This window comes from Mus pahari, chromosome 8 (genome assembly GCF_900095145.1).
Source record: "Mus pahari chromosome 8, PAHARI_EIJ_v1.1, whole genome shotgun sequence".
NCBI lineage: Eukaryota > Metazoa > Chordata > Mammalia > Rodentia > Muridae > Mus > Mus pahari.
Window position 1 is genome coordinate 3208535 of NC_034597.1, and position 12979 is coordinate 3221513.

Below are 12979 nucleotides of genomic sequence, written 5' to 3' on the forward strand. Positions count from 1 at the left end.
CTCACTACAGCACCATATGCTCCAACTCTCTTAGGGCATCCTACTTTACAGATTCACAATGCTGTAGCTTTCTTCTGCTCTAAACACCTACCTTTCAAACAACAGGTATCTAGTATACAAGCCGAGTGATGAGATGGCAAAATGGCTTAGCAAGGAAGGGCATTGGCTGCCCAGCCCAATAGCCTGAATTAGTGACTGCCCTGTAATATAGAGTGCCTACCAACCTAAGTCATGCCCTCCCTCAACTGCCATAGCAGATGCTGTTGTGTTAGCAAGGCTCACCACATGCATCCATCAAAACCCCCATCCTTTAATGCAGAAATGACAGGTCTGGACAAAGATTCACAGCATTCTGTCAAATCATCTTCTTGCTCACCCTGGCTGTGCCATCTTTGTCAGGTTACGTGCGTTTTCCAAGACACTTTACCCATTAAGCATGCAAGGACAGTACATGCCCTAAAAACTGTGAAAAGGATTAAATGATGATTGCTTTTTAAAAGTGACTCATTGCCTGATTGCACCAAGTTATCAAAAGCCTGAGATGCTGGCTACAGTTTGGGATGAGCACCTGCAGCCTCAGGAAGGGAAAGTCTGGACCTGATGCCTGTAATGTTTTTCAGGAAGTGCTCCCACAATGCCTCTACCTAGGAGATGGTAAACTACTTCTACAGGCTGTTGCCCTTCCAAGCAGATCACCACACCTCTCCACTAACACCTCCTCCTGGCAGGCATCTCTGTGTTTACAGTTAGTCAACATGACTGGCTCTACTCACACAGAGTCTATGGTGTTAAACTAAAAGGCCCCACAGACCTCTAGTCCAAGACAGCTGGAAGACTGCAGTGTGTTCCTTGAGATGGACCCTGCTAGAGAATTCTCCAGAGCTCTAATGCAGGAGGCTTTAGGTCAGAACGTTTTCCAATCAGCTTCTGAGGTTGGGTGCCTGCAAGCCAGCATGCCAGCAGAGAATAACATCATTGCAGCAAGTTCCTGATTTTGAGCTCATGTGCAATTCTGATTCCAAAAACACAGTGGGAGAAATGGCCCTCTCTGCCTGCCATCATGTAAATGTAGTCATGGGGATTGGTGACAGGGACATTATCTTCCTGAGACCTCTCACTATCCTACAATAAGTACCCTATGTTTAAACAGGGGGCTCTGGTTCCCTCAAAAGGTGGTCATCACAGTCACAGAATTGGAAGAGAATGGAAGAACTCAGGAAGGCTCAGCAGATCACCCACCAACAACACAGGTGTATTAAAGAGCAACTCATGGCTCCAAGGGAAACGGGAAAGCATAGATGATGTACAGCCTGGCAACCAATCTTGACTTTTGTGTTCCTTCAGTTCTCAGCTCAAGTATGAACAGACTTTTCACCCTGGAATGAGAAGAGGATTAAGTAGGCAGGACATTTTCTGGATTCTACATATCAAATGTTCATGTGCTTCCCTTCTGTCGCATTTATAGACTCATTCTGAAGGAGGGGCAAGCCGGAGCAAAGCAATTTGGCATGCTTGCATTTGCTTTATCAGGACCAGGAAGCACAGACTGCAGGGGCTGCCCTGACCTGTGCTGCAAAGATGCTCCCAGATCCCTGAGGGGGCTGCTGATTATTTTCCTTACAGGGATACTCAGGCTTAGCTATCCTCCTTGCAAAACAGCAAATGAGCTCACTCAAATTATCCTCAGGAAAGTGGTCACCAGGAGGACAAGCATGATCATTATCATGGAAAGTTAATTTCTGACCAACTTCTCTAATCATCCTGTCTTCTAGAAGCCAGTTAGGCAGTATGTAGTCAGTCACACAGACCTTAGGTTGCAGCTCAGCCTGAGGACCACTTTGAAAAGCAGTTGAATTTTTCAGTTTTTCTACAGGCAAGATCCCCATACCAGAACACAGTGCAGACCTGATCATGATGGTTTGGGGGAGCATTTAACATTTACAATATAATGCTTAGCAGAAAAAGTAGGATGTACCTCTTTCTAAAAGAAGTATATCAACATAAGAGAGCTAACTGGAAAAAGTGTCCAAAGATGACACAGTTGATCGTGTCTGGAAAGTAGGATTAAGAATAATTTTTATTTTCTCTTCTTTTACTGACATGGCTTCCAAATATTATAAAATGCAAATGCACTGGTTACATAATAAAAATAAAGTAATTATAAGAGATTTAAAGATGCAGAATGTTATTTACAAAAAGGTTTTTCATTTACAAAGCAAATAAGCATTTCCACTAAGATAAAATGACTGATGGACACCATTGGAGAAGAACTCGGCATATCTCAGGCAGCTTCATCACCTCCATCACTATTTAAGTGCACACTGTATGTGGTAGCCTTCAGTTGGAATAAGTAATTAGGTAAATAGCTCAGTTGGTAACTAAGTCATTTATATCATGCCCTCTAACAGAGTTATCAACCATAGAAAACCTGAAAACCAACATGTAACAGGGGTGTTGATCCATCTGCCTCCCCTGTATTAACCTTCCTTGGAAAGTCTCTTTCAAACAGGCAGCCAGCCAGGTGTACTCTGTCTGTGCCCTGGACCACAACTGACTCAAACAAAGGGAAGTGTCTCACCTAACTCAAAACATTCAAGGAAGGAGATTAGGTACATACAAAAAGGAAAGAAACATCCACATAGGAGACACAGAGGACATATATCTATGTTAGATATAACAGTAGCAACTTCCCCCCTTGCTCTCCTGCACAGTAGGCAAAGTCCTGTCCTGATGGATTCCCTGTATCATCATGAATGCACCCAGGGTGCTCTAAGTAAACACTATGTCTAGGTGTGTCATTGTTTTGGAATGAGATTAGTGTTTCAGAGGGTGAACTCAGCAAATCAGGCTGGCTTCCCCAAAGCACCTGAGCAACATCCAAACCCTAAAAGTCCCAAATAGACTAAAGGAAAGGTTATTGCTGCTGCTTCTATCCTGCTGTCTGAGCTGGGACACACATACTGATCCTTCTTTGCCCACAGACAAGGATTTGCCCCTCCAGCTACAGCCCAAGCTATTGAGCTGGAATTTAATGGAGCTGCTAGCTTTCCTGGGTTTACAGTTTGTAGATGACACAGCATGGAATTTCTCAGCTTTCCTAATTATGTGAATCAACTCATCATCACAAATAAGCAAATAGGTAATCTACTGGTTCTGTTTCTCTGGATAACCCTGATGAACAAAAGCCCTATTTTTATTGAGTGCCCTACCTCCTCAAAGATATTGAGACTTTGGGGAGGTATTTTCATGTACCCAAAGAAAGATACATTTATCTCACATCAGGAATAAATCATTAATCCTTTAAAACAGAGAAAGGGTCTCTGCTGCTCTAATAACTACCCTTTTGGTTCCTAGGACAGCTTGACCAGGTTCTGCTGAAGCAGGAGCCTCCTTTTCATTCAAACGCATGCACATATGCACACACACACACACACACACACACACACACACACACACACATCTGTGTGTGTGTGCCACCTCCAACTGTGGGTAGCCTTTCTCTTTATCTAGTATGCTATAAACTTTATTTTCTACAGATCACAACAAAAAAGAAAGTTGGTAAGGTTCTCGGTAATCTGTCCTACATGCCCTTGGTAAGGTTCTTGGTAATTTTGTTCCGCGTGCCCTTGGTAATCTCATTCTGCATGCCAATACCTGATCCAGGAAGGAATATGTGGCACGGCTGGGTGATTAAAGAATCTTTGCTTTTAAAGTGAGACTGGTTGAGAATAGTCTCTTTGGTTAATGTATAATGTCATATCTGTATGTTGCTCACCAAAAAGAAAAAACAACAACAACAAAGAAAAAAAAAGCCAGCTAGTCTGAGAAAGAGTCAACCCAGTGAATGAGGAAGAAGAAAAAGGGTAAGACAGGAACTGTGATGACATCATTGAACCAGGGAACTAACAAAACTTACAGGGACCCCCTTCAGGAAGTAAGTCATGTCTGCTTGTAGGCTTCATTTTTCTTAGGCTAATGGGTTTTGTTTTGAGAAATTTCAAATGCAAGTTGGTAGAACAATTCACAAAATACTTGTCAGTGCTTAGCAATCTGTTCCAGTTTAATACTCAGATCCTCTCCCCACAACACCTGCAAAGGCACCCTGGTGGGGCCCCACTTGCCTAACACCAAGGGAAAGTGAATTTCAGCTGAGTCCTACCTTTCAGAACCAGGGTTCTGGAGCGTCCTCCCATCAATCATGACAACCAAGAGACTCAGAAGGTAGACATGGAGGTAGGACGCTTTTTCATCTTAATTCATATATATATATGTGTATATATATGTATATATAATGAATTGTATATAATATATAATTAATAATATACTCTATTAGTATAGCATAGAGTTTATTTAGGGCATGGGGAGGGGAGTTAAAAGAGTAGTAGAGCAAGGCAGAGAGGAGGAGAGAGTAGAGAAGCAGAGGCCGGCCATGGCCACGTGGAGAAAGGTGGAAGGGAATGTGGAGCAAGGGGGCAAGAGAGAGGCAGGATTGTAGGAGGGTCCCCTTATTTTTTAAAAAATCATTTCAAGTTGACTTTTTGATTATTTTCAGCCAAAAGTGTCTTCAATGATAAATCTATCTTTGCATAATTAACAGGAAATTTATGTATCCCCCTTTAAGCAAAGACTCCAGAGAAAATGGTACAGAGATCCATAATTCTGTCAACATCCTCCCAAATCCTTACATGATAGATCTTAAGTGATTATTTTCCAAAAAAAGAAAGACAATTGAGAAGTCAGAAAAAAAAAAAAAAAGATGAATTATGCAACCAGTTGACACTCACCTAAGAACTATAAAGTGCCCACAGGATGGGAAAGCCTCACCTTTTCTCAATGTTGAGTCAGGCTGCATCATTTAGAAACACCAACCGGTACTGTAGGTCATCCTTCCTGGGAATAATCTCCTTTCTCATTTCAAGAGCTTTAGCACACTTGGCCTTAGGGGAGTGTCTAAAGAAAAAGTTATCACAGGCAATTCGAACCATCAAATCCTGTCACCAGTAAGGACTTTTTTTCCCCCTCTAAGGCTTAAATACATTGAAAGGACTGTGCCAGACCCTACAAAGGACAATGAACAAATGTAAGCATAGGCTGGTTTGGCTTTACTTAAAACTGTTCCTTTTCCTCTGATCTTGTCTAGGTAGACAATTGCAGGAGAGTGAGAAATAGGTTTTCCTGGTTTTGCAGGAAAACTGGAAATGTCTCTTACATTAGTGGGGACCAGTACCAGCCTCCTGGCAGGACGCTGGATGGAGATGGTGACCATGAAGAGTGTGACCTTGAAGTGACACTAACTAGACACAGCAAAGTATTCTACCACTGCATGGGCAAGAAGCCCCAGGGTGGATGCTATAAGATCGAACCATTTGTCCCTGGATGGTTTGTGCTACAGCAGGCCTGCTGTACTTTTGCACCATTAGCCCATAAGGAAGTAGAAATCCCAGATAGCACCAAGTCAGCTTTTCCAATATTTAAAGGAAAAAATAGAACCAAGTATGTGCCCATGCATTATTAAAATTGTATAACTCTTCCCTCCAGAATGAAACAGTCCTTCCTGGAGGAGGGAGGAACAAAGGGGGGTATGATCATGTGATTCACAAAGCTCAGTGACCTTCAAAACTCACAGGGCCCCTTCCCAAGGTTATATAAGCAGTAAACAATTGCTTCTAAAGAGGAGCTTTTGGGGGACAGCCAGTGACCCAGTTTCTGCATAATCTCCGTGCAGCCGTAGGATTTTCTGTATCACCGGTGCTCCCCAAAGTGTTCCCTTGACATTCACTGCTTCAACAAGATGATGTGGCTGGACTAGGTTCTTGGTGCTCTATCTGGGAAGTATAGATGGTTGTTAACATCTCCCCAGGAAAAGTTACACCACAAAAGCCACACATTAAAATTTAAATGTTTTTCAGAATGACACTTTTAAATCAAGATTCAAATCCAATTTGTATTTTCAGCTGGTTTGACACGTCCTGAGCTTCTAAAGGACACTGCGCTCCCAGATCAAGTTCTTCTTAGTCATTCAGTATATTCACTGCTACACAATCAGCTGCTGTACAAAAGAAAGGCTAGCCATGAAAGCGGAGGCTCGCTTGCTGATGAACAATATTAAATATTTTTAAACCGTCACACAAAAGGCGATTGCAGGCACCTTTTATTTTAATTCACTTACAAAACGTCAAACCCACTTATAAGAAACTACTTGATCGCCCTCAATGCAGTGGGGATCAATGAGGCCTGAATGTAAAGGAAGCATCCAACATGCATGGCACTTCAGACTGTTGAGAGTCCCACACAACAAAAGCATTTCAAGTCGCACGTGGGATGTGAAGCGAAAACGGTCTTACAGGGAATAGTCTCTAATAATACTTACCTACTTCAGAGGGTGCTGTGAAGCTCTATTAACACCAGCAGAACACTTGGAGATCTTCAAATAAAATCATGATAGAAATGCAAAGTATTATTACCATAGCTCTGAAATAATTTCACACCTAGGGATGAGAAAACCCCAGGCCAAGTTTTACCACTTCTCTTCTTGCCTGATAAACAACAAGTGCCAAGCATGGAGGTGGTGACAGGCAGAACGAAGACATCAGGGTTCCTCTGTCACCACAGTTTTGGATTCTCCTCCAAGTCATTTTAGGGAACTTGCAGGGGAAGTGGAGTCCTTTAAAAGGAATGTTTAGAATGAGGATTAAATTTTCACTCTTTTTATACTAGTCCAAACATCAAACAGCCAGTGTGTTAACAGAGTCAGGACTGCTGCTCAACAACTGAGGGCACCAAACAACGCAGTCAGACGTCACGGATGAGAGTGGTAACTGATAATGAGCCCCACCAACATAGCTATGCAGAAGGAATGACAAGACAGAGGCAGAACTCCTCAGATCCTGCCTGCAACCAGTACTGTGGGGCATGCCACACACCCTGTGCTAGGAATTCAATGATGACCTTAAGCAAGCTACAAGAGCATGCTCTTGATTTCCATACCAGACCTACTGGAGTGAGAGTGTTCATCACAACTGTCCTGATTAAGGAGATCTGATGGATTAAGAGATCTGGTGCTCTGGACAAACTACTTGGTTTAAGTCTTACTTTCCATATCAATAAAATGGAAACATCAGTCTGACACACCTACTGCCATCTTCTTCATATGGTATTAGTAGACACTGGGGAAAATCATATTTGAAACCACATATTAATTATAGAATACATTAAAATTTACATATTAAAAGAAATAACTAGTCTATACCTTCTGGCTCAATGTGGAAACAATTACATCATGGTGATAATGTAATAATTACCTGTAGGTTTAGGCTATATTACATGATATGACTATATTAGAAGGTTGTAGGAAATAGAGGAGGTAGGAATAGGAAATGTTAGAGTCAGGACTATTGCCCAGAGTCACAAAGCTTGCAAGCTGCAGAAGCAAACCTGAAGGCATCCTTCCTAACATTTTAGCTGAAGCTCTCCCCAGCATAGAGTGCAACCACACTACTTAGTCACATACGTGAGGGATCAAATGCAATGTCTCCAGGAGCACAGCCATTAAATACCTTGTTCTAGGACCTGCACAGAACAGGAGTCAATACAGAAGACATCAAAGGAAATTTGCTTGTTCCATTCTCAGGAAAACACAAGAATGCCAGAGGCCCAAACAATGTTCTTAATCACATTTTACACATTAACAAAAAAGGAGTTCGGTGGAACAAAAGAATACTGTGAAGAGAAATTAAAATTCAGAGAAAAGAAAAAGGCAAACAATACAATTGTTTTCTTTTGAGATGTTGGGATAAATGAAAGAGAATTGCAGCCACTTCTCAGGCCTGAACCACAGGGAGCCCAAGATCCCAGACAGTAGACAGATGACTTTCCTGCCTCTCCTTTAGGTGTGTGAGCATCCTGAGTTGTTTAGGGATGCCACTGGAAGGGGACTTCTTTGGACCCAGGACTGAAGTCATGGGGAGGGAGCTCACCAAAATGTGACTTTTAGGGATCTGTTTTGGTGATCTACTGTAAAACATTCAGCTCTTACACAGAATGGAAGAAGGTAATGCTGTCTTCATTGTAAAGCTCCAACCATAACCATTTACTCTAAATCTAGGGCACTGATGTATAAGCTATTAGTTAGGGTTCTCAAATCATAATCAAGGTAAACCAACTGGCTAACTTTAGATTGCTGAAGGGCAACTAGGGGCTAAATAAGACATGGAGACTATCAGCAGCCAAGCCAGGGATGGTGGCCCATTAACAGGAACCGCTAATCTTGGTCTCATAGACATGGTCAGGACAGAATGTCTACCTGCAATGAGGTAGAATGATTTAGATAAAGGTCTGAATTCCAGAGAGCAAGCATGTACTTTGGCTATCTTACAGCCACCTTAAGTACAGGGCTGCCAGAGTGTACTACAACATGCACCCAAAGGAAATACCAGCACTGTGAAGAGAAAAGAGCTAGATGGCTGAGGGGAAAGAGGGAAGGGTGCTCATCTACACTCACCAAGACTCTCTTTAAAACTTCCCAACAAGCTGCCTAGCAGAATATCACTAATTCCCTAAGAATATAACTTAGGATTATAGCAATTAGTAACCGAGTAACTGGCCGTACACAGCAAAAAGGCCCATTTCCCTGATGTCCGGACCTGTTCTTGGTTTGGTTTGGTTTGGGTTTTGTTGTTGTTGTTGTTGTTTTGTTTGCTTCTGAAAGCCTTGTTTCTCTTTTTTTATTACATTTATTGATATTCTCTCCTCTCCCTTCCCCTCCCACACCCCCATTTCCCTCTTCTCTCTCTGTATGTGTGTCTGTATATTTGCACAGGACACAGGACACAAGTGGAAGTCAGAAATCTCATAGTAGTTGGTACTCTCTTTCTTTCTGCCATGTGAGGCCTGGTGATAGAATGTCCGTCATCAGTGTTGGTAGCAGCATCTTTATCTGCTGAGCCCTCTTACCAGACTCATGTTCCATGTCTATTAAAAGTAACCTTCTCATTTAATGCCTGAGGATAGATCAAGAATTCCTCTCTTTGTGGTAATAATAATGCGTTCCTTTTGAAAACATTATCAGAAAACAACTTAAAAAATAAAACAATAACAACAACAACAACAACAACAAAAAAAAAAAAAACGTAGCCCAGCATGGTGGTGCATGCCTTTAAACCCAATATTCAGGAAGCAGAGGCAGGTGGATCTCTGTGAGTTCAAGGCCAGCCTAGTCTACAAAGCTCACTCCAGGACATCCAGGGTTGTTATACAGAGAAACCCTGTCTCAAACAAACAAACAAAAGAGAAGGAACTGGGGACCTGGCCTTGGCTCTGTGCTTAGCAGTGCACGGGGCTCTTACTGAAGATTCAGCAGCTCCCACTATCTGGATCAAATCATGCAACTAAAGCCTACCTGTAACCCCCGTTTCAGGGGTATCTGACACTTTTGGCTTCGAAAGGTACCTGTACTCAAATGGACAAATCCACACACAGGCACACACAGATAGACATAATTAAAAACAACTTAAAATGTAGTCATTAAAATGTAAAAGAATGGACAATGCTGGGGAGGTGGCTTGCTATATAAGCAGGAGGACCTGAGCTTGATCCTAGCATCTACATAAAAGAGGCTGCCATAAGCAAACCCCTCGTTAGAGAGGCAGAAACAGGAGGGTGCCTGCGACTGGCTGGCTAACCAATTGGTGTGCTCCAGCTTAAGTGAGAAAGTCGCAGAAAGTAAGTCAGAAAACAGTGGTGGAAGATACTCGATGTCAACCTCTGTCCTACACACATACCCACAAACACTTTTGCACTTATGTGCACATGCACACCCACACATGCACACACATATTCATATAAATACACCAATAAAAATGTATTTTTCAAATATCTAATAAATTCATAAGGCTGCTACTGCTTATAATGATGGTGAGGAAGAAGAGAAGGATGAGGACAGGAAGAGGATGGTGAAGATGAAGGGACATTAACAGCAGCAGCAGCAGCACCAAGTGACAGCTGCTTAACAAGGACATCCTCTTGCACAACACCCATATGAGGCAGATTATATCTTCTCATCTCCATTTTACAGACAGGGAAGAGAATAAACACACAAAGAGAATGAATCATTTGTTCATGGTCCACTAACTAAAGCAGACAAAGCCCAGGTCTGACTCCAGACTACTTACTCAACAAAGAAGCCTCTCTAAGACAACAAACAGTGTGAAAATGCCCCTTTCTCTAAAGGAATGCGAGCACCAAGCCACGCTGTCTAATTGCAAAGTCCCCGAGGTGGCTATATCATCTACAACACCAGTAACTTGTGAGCACATAGGATTAAATGCTATCAAGTGCTGCCGTGTTCCCAGAAATGGCTCAAGGCTGCAAGGCAGTGACCAGTCTATGATAATGAGACTCATCTGCATCTTTATAAGGCATTTTCTTCACTATGGCCACATACTGTATCAAACCTTCAAGACAGCCAGGATCTGTGCTCCAGAACTTGGTCACCTGAAAGTAAATCCTCCGAACAGTTTTTATGGGTAATGCCTTAATGATTCAAAAGAGATGTTTCTCCAGTTTCTTTGCAAGACTATACTTTACTCTCAAAATGAACATTAAAAACTCAAGTTTGTCATAAAGTTAAAAATAACTTAAAATAGAAAGTAAATCAAATTGGCTTTTCAACTTTTACCAAACTGGTCACAGCCATAATTACTATAATAAAAATGACAGAAAAAAAACCCTAAGATTGTCAAAAAACATAATTGATGATGAAAACAAACGTAAAATTATGGCATATTTTACCTTGGCCTCCAAAGACTCTTGATGAACGCACAGCCCTATAATTCCTCAGAGTGAATTCTCTAAATTAAAATACTTCATGCAGAACAGAAATTAAACAATGAATCAAAGAACACTGCTGTACAGAGGTACACTTATAAATATACCTACAAAATGAAACAATTACATTTTTCCATGTAAAAAACTAACTCAACCGTAATGTTTCACAGGAGACTGAGCTGCTGTTTCTCCCTATTGCTTGGAGCTTAGAAGTTCCCTTCCTTTAACCTGCTTAGGAAGGATGCAGTGTGACTGGGGGAAAGCCCCACCAAACTGGAAGGCGGTTACCATAATACAATACCAGCTCCTCCACTCAACCGCACAACTCACTTCCATGATAAATCTCATCCAACCCGATTGAAATGCTGCTCTGCATTTTATTTTCAATGCTTTGTTTGGCCAGCTGGTTTTATTTAAATATTGACCAGGAGTGGTAGCAGTGCATTCTTTCTCCATCGAGCATTAATCTTAGTAAACTTCGCTCTATTGGAACATCTTAACTGCTGGAAAGAAAGCAAAACTCAGCAAACACGCCATCGCATTTGGCCACCCTCAGCACATCACTGTATTTGTGCCTGCTCTCCGCTAACTATTGCTCAGCACTTTTGCCTATGGGAGGGGATGAGCAGGTGGTTAAGGAAGTTGTCCTGTCAGCTGTATCTTTAATCCAAGTGTTTAAATCTCTGAATAAAAGAAAAATCAATGTGGTAAAGGCAATGTTTGTCAAGGCCATGTAATAAATACACTTACCTTTCCAGGCTCTTCTCAGTGGATTTTTCCCTTCTTTGCTGGGCTTCAAAGCTGCAAGGAGATAAAAATGAAAGACTAAGATATTTAAAAGTAAAGCACCATGTTTGCTTTCCATGTTTTTCAACAGAATTTCCATATGCTATGGTAAGTGGTGCTAGCTAGATGCACCACTGACGAAAGTTGTGCCTCAGAGCTGCCCAAAAGGTCAACCAGAGACACAGACAGATATGGTTTTAATGTCTTCCAAGGCTTTGTGTGTCAAAATTTAGTTTCTACAATGAGGCATGAAGCGAATGAAAATTTAATCTGAATCCGGTTGGAGAGGAGGACACTGAGAAATCACTAGGGATGAATAAGGTTGTTAGGCTAAAGGATTCAGGATTGGATTTTGAAGCCCAGTGACTTTATAGAGAAAAGGAAAGAGATCACATAGTCATGACAAAAGGCCTCAGTATAAGTGTGTGTGTGTGTTTTACAAAAGGAGTATGATCTGTTAAAACATTTGTGGAAAACATGCAATCGTGTATATGTCCTCATACATCTGTACTCCCTGTCTCCTGGTATGTGATGGTCTATAAAACAACCTTGGTGTTCTGCCATGAGGATGCCATTGTCAGATGCTGCCCCTAGATCTTGGACCTTCAGAACCACTATCCAAATAAACCTTTTAGATTTTTATAACTGATCTATCTGATATATTGTATTATTACCAATGGAAGACAGGCTAACACGGTTACAAACAAAAAAAAAGCACAGTGCATCATACAAACCTCACCAAATCTATAGTCAAACCTTTCAGAATGTGAACACCTCAGCAGTGAATGGATTATTAACTGTGGGTTTGGAAGGCATATTAAACATCACCACAGCACGTGTAACCTGAACAAGCATTTATGTTCTTAGTCCTGTTATCATCCTTTTCATAGAGCTGATTTCCACTTGCCACAAGATATTTTAGTTCAGGAATATTATTCCATTCACACAAGGAACATGGGCTTGGAGTTCTGCTTAGCATTGTTGTCCACAAGAGGGGATGGCGGATGCCTAGGTGTGCACTACCTCCCTTTCTCTGGCAAGAACGCAGCCTTCTTTCAGGAAAAACCCACAGGAGAGCAGAAGCTACAACTTCACATTGCAAATCAAGTCTTTCCTTGTTAACTTCCCACTCACCAAATTACACTACCCACGTGTGTCACAGTTAGTCAGTGGATCCACAAGAACGCAGCAAAGTGATAGCTGTTGAGCTGATAGTGGCTGAAGGTTCTGAAGGCTGACTGTGGAGCATCCACCATTATCCTCAGAGTTATCCTATGAAAGTGTTGTACTCTGTCTCTTCTCACTCTCCTAAAGTTGCAGGAGTTGAGAATTATTAACTACTACAGTTAGTTATTAACTACTACAGTTA

General features: G+C 41.7%; 1 protein-coding gene across 1 annotated transcript in view; it reads right to left on the reverse strand.

Moving 5' to 3' along the window:
- The window catches only part of Fhit (fragile histidine triad diadenosine triphosphatase), a 1532796-nt gene that overhangs the window by 1483400 nt on the left and 36417 nt on the right, over positions 1-12979 (reverse strand). The window contains exon 2 of the mRNA XM_021203701.2: positions 11575-11625. The gene's annotated coding sequence lies outside the window, so the exon portion shown is untranslated. The remainder of the gene's footprint in view (positions 1-11574; positions 11626-12979) is intronic.